We start from the raw sequence: 8642 nt of genomic DNA, 5'->3' as shown, positions 1-8642 counted from the left end.
TGCGGCAACCACATGTGACGACCCCGGGCTGGACTCCGCTTTGTCCATGGTGAAAGCCGATCCGGCGATTCACAGCGTGAAGTTGATGTATTTCCTCAGCGACCAGCACAGTTCAGCTCCAGGCATGACGAAGCGGATATCGTCCTCTTTTGGAAGACCAAACAACGTAGTTTTGCTTTCACAACGAAACACACAGCGCCTTCCCGACATGGCGGCGGCGGCGGCAACAATACTACAGCGAGAATCAAAGTTACGCCTTCTTTCTTTGCGTGAACATTTGGGTGGCGTTATGCAAATCTTCCCACATCGTGACGTAGACATGTGGGGGCGTGTTAGAACGAGCCGTTTTATGTAGGTGTGGTTGACTCTTAACTTTTATAAAGTAGATTTCTTTGGATTTGAGACTTTAGTCTTTGCAACTTTACAGATCTTCTTTATGCACTAAGAGCTTGTAACACTCCAAAGAGAAAGGAAAACTTGAAATCGCATCATATGACCCCTTAAAATAGTCTCGTCAGCAGTGCAAACAACCCCTACACTACACTACGCTATAAACAATGTGCAGCCAGAACCTTACTGTAAGCATGTCTACAGGGATTCAAGTTGATAATTGCTATTTAGCTGCAATTAACGGTTAGCAGTTAACAACCGTTTTATTGCAACAGAACTAGATTTTTACATTTTCAGAGGTTTTTATGGGTAATTTTTAGCCACTATTACTTTATTTTGCGTTTTAACACAATGGAAATCAAGCATTTAAATGGAATTATAGGAATAGGAATCAATAAACCTCTTTACACTATTACAAAACAAGTTCCCAAAGATTTTCTCACATGCCTTGTGAACTATTGAACACATCAAATATTATACACAAATATTTTCCTCATAAGTATATTAGTATGATATATTAAAAAAATATTAGCATAATGTATTTAATTAAAATGAACTAATTATTTAAAATGAAAAACATAATAGATTATTATTATTAATATAATAAATAACTATATATATTTTATATTTATTATTTATATATACATAATAAATATCAAATGTATTTATATATTTTAAATAACTATATAAAATATATAAATAACAATATAACAAACTAAGTTCTTCTTGGTTGTTAACTGCTATTGTTTTATTTATTTTATTTTATTATTGCTTTTTAAAGTAATGGAAATTCTCTCTTTCTTTCTTTCTTTCTTGCTTGCTTGCTTTAATATTATACATTCGTCTTTTGAGAATGAATAGCTGTTAGGTTAAAGATGTTTATTTACTGGCCCAAATCAAAAATGCACATCCCGACAGTCTATATGAAATTCTGGTCACTCTTTCAATGTATTTTTTAGGGGTTTTCAGCTTATTTATTGTCCACCGTGCAGAAGTCTTGAGGTCGTGCTGATTTAGTTATCTTCATGATCTCTGAACTGGTTTCTCCGTGTTAGCAAACAGTAAACAGGCTATTGTGGTTTCAGTGTGATCTGTTTTTCTCTGCGTTTCTCTTGTCTCTCTCTAGTTCATGTCTGATGTGTTTTGTTGTGGTGATCAAATACACAGAGAAGCAAGTTCTTCTGATCCTCAGAAGCTATGAGCTTCTGCACGGCATGCAGAGACCCTCAACGTTACACAAAAACACACCATCAGAGCCAGATGAGCCAGCACTGCAGCCATAATTACACTCATTTATTTGATCTATCGTCATAATCATCTGATGCTGTAACTGCATGAGTGATTTATGAGCAAATGTGTGTTTTATGTTTCTTCAATAGTGTACAGGGTGCATGGGAACATTGTGGCATTTTCCAAGTGCTTTTGGTCAAGGAATAGTGTGTGAAGAGGTTTATTGAGGAGTATAATATATTTCCCCTCCACATGATACATGTCGTATATTGACTGAGTGGCATTTTCAACCTATTTTACTTGAAGTTTAAACAGCTAAACAGGATATTAAACAAAAAAAAAGATGTTTAGGAAGACACTTGATTTTATCCATCTCTACTGTTTTAGAAGAAAATTACATCATTTCAGGGGCAGAGCAAATTTTATGTTTGTGTGTGTGTGTGTGTGTGTGTGTGTGTAACTAATGTAGTGTAATGTAGTGTGTAACTAACTAACTAATTTCTGTTATTATAATTGTCTCTACTATATGAAAGGTGGATGTGACAATTTCAGAGGTGTAGCAAATTATGTTTTTTATCATAAGTTTTTTTTTAACACAAATTAAATAAAAAGTAGTAAAATGTGTTATTATTATTAATAATCATAATCATAATTGTCTCTACTGTGTATGATAGGTGGTTGGTGACGTAATTTTTAAGGAGGTGAAAAGTATTAGATATTTATATTATTATAACTATTTATTTATTTATTTAGAATGTACAGATGGATCATTCTCGGTAACACTAGGGACGTGTACTCTATTATGAGCGTAAATAAGATTAATTTTGATTTCATATTGACTTTTAATTTAGAAAGTTCAATATTTTTAAGAACTGATCATAGTATCACATGGTAATACCATAGTATTTTGTTACTAATGACTGCCATATTCCATATAACATATTTTTTGTACATGTTACGCCATTGTATTCCATGTATTTCAAACTATAGCTTGGTATTACCATGCTGCTGTATATACAAAAAACAGTACTGACACAGTAAATGTCCAAAAAACATGGCTCTTATTCATGCTTTTGGCAGAGTAGCTGGAAATGGCTGGTGCTGCAAAATCATTTTTTACTCAAATAAAAAAATGAGGGATAAATCCAAATCTTTTTCTATGGTGGTCAACATTACACCACAAATTCAGTCAACAGAACTTAATTTGAACCTGCAATATTCCTTTAGTGATTTGTTAGGACCCATTTAATTGAACATCTTTGATAAAACAACTTTGTGTGAAGTAGAGAGTTTTGTCTGAGTCTGGTCTTGTTCAAGCACACATGGATGAATGAGCACTGCGTGACACGTCCTGAGTCTTATTTTCATTGCTGGGCTTGTATCCCAAAATTCCTCGGGGTTGCTAGACCTGCAGCTGTGTGTCTTTGGCTTTGCAGGTCTATGAGGTAATCGACTGCATGTTGAAGGCTCAGTGTGAGGGAACGCAGCCAGGTGTGTGTGCGTGTGTGTGTACCTGAAGAGCACCTGTGGAAGCGGGGGTAAGGAACGCTTGAATACTGCAGCACACACACAGATGTTGGTGTGTACTCATTACGTTCATGAGTGTCAGCAGTCCTTTTTAACCTGTCTTTAGCAAAGCTTCACAGATCAGCGATGGATTCAGTTGAGTATGTGCATTCATCAAGTTTTATAGATAAGAAAGCAGAGTTGGTTCCATGTGCATGTCTCTAGAAAAAATAAATTGTGGGCCATATAATATAATATAATATAATATAATATAATATAATATAATAGTCATAAATTTATTTATTTATTATATTATTTATATATTATTAGATATGTATTTATCTGTTAAATTGATACATTTATTATAAAATGTAATATATGCCTGTGTATGTACTTTAGCTATGTCTTTTTTTTAGAGTTTTTTTTTTAAGTGTTTTAATAACTTTACACGCAGATACTTACTCCATGCACATGTTGTGAGTAATTGCTTCCCATAATTCTCACACTTGCTTTGCATATCAGTTGGGTGTGATCGCACATTTTTCCACCGCTGCCAGACATCTGACGCTCTGAAAATAGACCTCGCAGCCTCAGAGCGCAATTATGAAGGTTACTGTGTTAAATTTAGCCGTGGAAACATTGATCACGCGCGGGAGAGCAGGGAGATGTGATGAATGAGTGTGTGGCTGTTGTTGTTGTTTTACAGCGGCTCTGATCGTAGGTGGAGGTGAGAGCGAGGGTCTTTCTGTTTCTCATGCTTTCACTGTGAATGTTTGGAGCTCGTTAACGTGGGCTCATAAATACTAGAAGCCTGCAGGTCCCTGTGAGCTCAGGTCAATGCAGCGTGAGGTGTAAACAAACTGTTTGCTGTTTTCAGTGTATGTGTGTGTTTCTATGAATGCACGTGTGGGTGGAGATTATATTTGATAAACAAAGTATGTTCTGCTAAGTATGTTCTCTTATTTCCTTCATTTAAAAGCTTTCTTCAGAAACCGTGGGAGTTCGTCAGAGAGGTATCTCTGCACTTTTTCCATTTCTTAAGAAAAAAAGGTTATGAAATTCAACAATAGCTGCAGGTTTGACTCATTAAATTGGTGTCAAGGGAAATCAAACCCCTCTTGGAGCCCCTGGACAACTTAAGGAAGGTTTTTAGTTGTTCTAATCAGAAATTAATTAGAATTTAGAAATTAGAAATACTACAAGATATTGTCAGCTTATATACATACATACATACATACATATATATAAATTAAGTTTTAAAATGTCTTATGCTATAAAAACGTTAAGGTCTTCAATTTACAATTTCAATTTGGTCTTCTTTCTCTTTTTCCTTTTTCTTCAGCTGATTTTTTATTTATTTATTTTAAATAATTAAAAGAGTCAACTGCCTTTTAAAGTCTTAAATGCCACAACAAAAGTCTTATTTATCATTTTAAGGTCTTCAATTTTTTATATACACGGAATAATGTAATTATACATTTTTTATTTTTTATTAATCTCTATTTTTCTTGAGCGGATTTAAAAATAATAATAATTAAAATAGCCAACTGCCTTTTCAAGTCTTAAAATGTCTTAAACGCCATGAAAAAAGTCTTCATTATCTGAATTTGCAGACAGAAAATTATTCATCTTTATTTTCCGTGAGCTAATATTTTTTAGCCTTACAATAAAATAGCCAATCACCCTTTAAAGTGTTCAAATAAATCAATACATATAAATGCCCCACCCCAAAAAACAAAAACATACATACAAACAAACAATAATTAAATAAATAATAACATGTTTTTTAATTATGACAGTGTTTTCATTATGGTTTATTGTATTTTAATATTTTTATATTTTTTGTCTCAGTTGTAAGAGTGCATATTTTATCTAATCTTTTTGAATAAGTATTTGAAAGTACTAAGGCATTTCAAAACAAGAGCCACGTCGTATTTTGGCTTGTTGATAATTAAAATTACAGCATTGCGCATACAGTAATGACCTTTTTCTGGTAATTATTGGAATTTTGGCTACACAATAAACTGTATCTGGCATTTAATTTAATGTCAACTTATGTGGATTCTCGCTGGGCCACCCGCCACAGGAAAGAAAGACTAAGAACATTATTGATTCAATATATAGATTTTACTGCTCTCTCAAAGGGAGTCTTAAAAGCCTTCAGTTTGATTTGAATAATATAATAAGATAGAAGAAGAAGAAGGGTCTCTTCCTCTCTTCTTTTACCTAAAAGCCTAAAAGCACTGACTTTTGACCCCTGGGCTAATGTAGTTGTCCATCTCTCTGCCTGTCACTCTTCTCCAGTCTAATGCTGTGAAATGAGACTCAGCCGTTCTATAAATGGCCTGCCAGAGCCGTGAGCTGCTGTTCTGAGTGGAGGAGAGCCGAATGTACAGCATGCATAGCTGTGAATTATGTATTGTGATTTTTGCTTCTTGAGGTTACAGCAGCTCTAAGGGATCTTGCTGTAAAAACTGCTGCCGTGTGAGACTTGGGGCCTGCTGAGGCATCAAATATAGTGTGTTTTGTGTATGCATATTATTTTTTTGTGCGACGTAGATTCACATTGCCTGTAGGATGACCTCATTGCTCACAGTACACACACACACACACACACACACCTGTTCTGAGCGGAGGAGAGCCGAATGTACAGCATGCATAGCTGTGAATTATGTATTGTGATTTTTGCTTCTTGAGGTTACAGCAGCTCTAAGGGATCTTGCTGTAAAAACTGCTGCCGTGTGAGACTTGGGGCCTGCTGAGGCATCAAATATAGTGTGTTTTGTGTATGCATATTATTTTTTTGTGCGACGTAGATTCACATTGCCTGTAGGATGACCTCATTGCTCACAGTACACACACACACACACACACACACACACACACACGTAAATATACAAACAATACTTTCTCCAAAAAAATACTTTACTTATATTGTAAAACTACTGTAAAATAAAGTTAATAAATATAGACATCGTAAATTAATATCTTCTTTTTTTCTATAGTGTTGTTTAATTAATTTGCTATTGTTTGACACGGGCTATTATTAACCAAATTAGTTTTATTGTTCAAACTAGTTATACATTTAGTGATGAAATAGCTAAACATTTTGTGGAATTTAACTTAAAACAATATACCAAATAAATGTGCAATAAAAAATAAATAAATACATATATCCATGAATAATATAATAATACTAATATCAATAAATAATAAAATATTAAATATATTTAAACAATCAAACAAACACATAAATAAATAAAAATAAATAAATAAATCTGAAATTTAACAATAAAATAAATAAATAAATATGTGGGATTTAATAGTCAATCAATCAGTGGCTGATAAATATCTGTGGAATTTAACTAAAATATCATCTACATAAATTAAAATATAGTATATTAAACAAACAAACTGGCTGAAGAATATTTCTGGAAATTAAATTAAATTAAACAAATAAATAAATATCTGTGGAATTTAACTAAAATATCATCTACATAAATTAAAATATAGTATATTAAACAAACAAACTGGCTGAAGAATATTTCTGGAAATTAAATTAAATTAAATTAAACAAATAAATAAATATCTGTGGAATTTAACTAAAATATCATCTACATAAATTAAAATATAGTATATTAGACAAACAAACAATGGCTGAAGAATATTTCCGAAATTTAATTTAATTTAATTTAATTTAATTTAATTTAATTTAATTTAATTTAACAAACAAATAAATAAATACATATTTATGGAATTTAACTAAAATATTATCTACATAAATTAATAAATTAATGCAGTATGTTAAACGAACAAAAAAAAAGGCAGAAGAATATTTCCGGAATGTAACGTTTTTAATGAATAAATAAATGTATTAATTGTTCAATTGTTGAAAAATATCTGTTGAATTTAGCTAAATAAATAAAATATTAATTCATTATTAATTATTACAGAAATGGCTGCAAATATCTGTGGAACTAAAAATATATATGCTAAACAAACAAGCATATAAATAAATACTTACTGAAATGGCTGAAAATTATCTGTGGAATTTAACTAAAATTCTGCTTCATAAATACTATCGTAAGTAAAAAAAAAAGGGGGATTTTTACTGACAAACAGATGATATTCAGTAGAGCAAGATTTGAACTTGTGACCTCTTGCAAGAAATAGTCCTGTAAGCCACAATGGCTCATACTGAGATTAAAATCCTAGAACTGGTCCTGTGGTTTTCTCCAAAAAAATAAACCTTAATATGGAAATTGTATTTATCCTTACCAGTCTAATCAGCCATTTGTGCACACACAACTCAGAAATACCTTAATAAACTGACTGTGATCGGACGGTTGCCAGGCTCATGTAAAGCATTACATCACTGTGATCTCTGACTGCTGAGCTCAAGTTTCTTCACGTTCCTCAGCTCTACTTCTGACCTACTCAAGTCTTCCATTTAGCTTTTTTTCTGAAAGTTATAAACCTTTTCACCGCATTATCATTTCCACCACATCTCAGATGATGTATTGTGTTTAACAGCGTTCTGTAGTGACGATGACGTAAATTACATAAACACTCATATTTTTACTTACCATAAACTAAGTTTTAAGAGGGTCACTGGAATATTGGGTCACGCTTGCATAATGTGGCTAAAGTCAGACTACATTACTGTGCTTTATAGGGCACTGGAGTTTATGTGAGATTTGTTCACTAATGGTTTTCTCTCTCACTCTCTGTTTCTAGGCCTGTATTTGAGCCCGAGTCTTCCTCACCTGCCAGCCATGGACTAGACGAGAGGAGTGTGTGTTAGAGAGTGTGTGACGCAGACATAAGCATGGTGGTGAGGTGGCTGCTCAACTCCCATTGAGAACACAGAAAGTAAGAATGCCTTTATGTGATCAGCATTTATTCACAGGAACTTCACAAAGCCCACACGGAATCTGCATGTGATCACATCTGACAAATTTCCGTAGGATTTTAAAGCATGTCTATTACAAAACTTAACATATTCCTGCACTGTATTGATTTACCTGAAAAAAGAAAAAAAAAAGGGAAAAAACCGTAATCTTAAAAAAACTGATGTAATTTTTTTAATAAATTGAATAATATATTATATTATACTATATTACATTACATACTCTACTATTTCAGCTGCTAGAAATGGCTCTATATACAATCTCAAACATTTATCATTTTTATTATTAAGTATTTAAAATCGATGTTCATTGATCATAAACAACTGGAACTCATTGTTTCAACAGGTTGCAAAAGACACAAAACTACTGTATTTGAATGAGTTATGTTACAACAAAAAACATAATATTCTAATTATTATGAAATATAATAACAATATTAATAATAATGACAATACAACATTTATATTTTTACTTTTATATGTGAATGATTATATACAAGTTTAATTGTATCATTCTATATAAATATTAATTTTATATATATATATATATATATATATATATACACACACATACATAGAATTTATATATATACATATATATTTATGA

At 32.2% G+C, this 8642-nt stretch overlaps 1 protein-coding gene across 1 annotated transcript in view; it reads left to right on the top strand.

Annotated features, from left to right (window-relative positions):
* LOC107598848 (OTU domain-containing protein 7A-like) overlaps positions 1 to 8642 on the top strand; it is an 84940-nt gene that overhangs the window by 26690 nt on the left and 49608 nt on the right. The window contains exon 2 of the mRNA XM_016290290.1: positions 7864 to 7998. The gene's annotated coding sequence lies outside the window, so the exon portion shown is untranslated. The remainder of the gene's footprint in view (positions 1 to 7863; positions 7999 to 8642) is intronic.

Source organism: Sinocyclocheilus grahami, unplaced genomic scaffold (assembly GCF_001515645.1).
Source record: "Sinocyclocheilus grahami isolate Dianchi unplaced genomic scaffold, SAMN03320097.WGS_v1.1 scaffold257.1, whole genome shotgun sequence".
NCBI lineage: Eukaryota > Metazoa > Chordata > Actinopteri > Cypriniformes > Cyprinidae > Sinocyclocheilus > Sinocyclocheilus grahami.
Note: the sequence above shows the minus strand (reverse complement) of the source record. Positions and strands in the feature narration are given on the sequence as shown.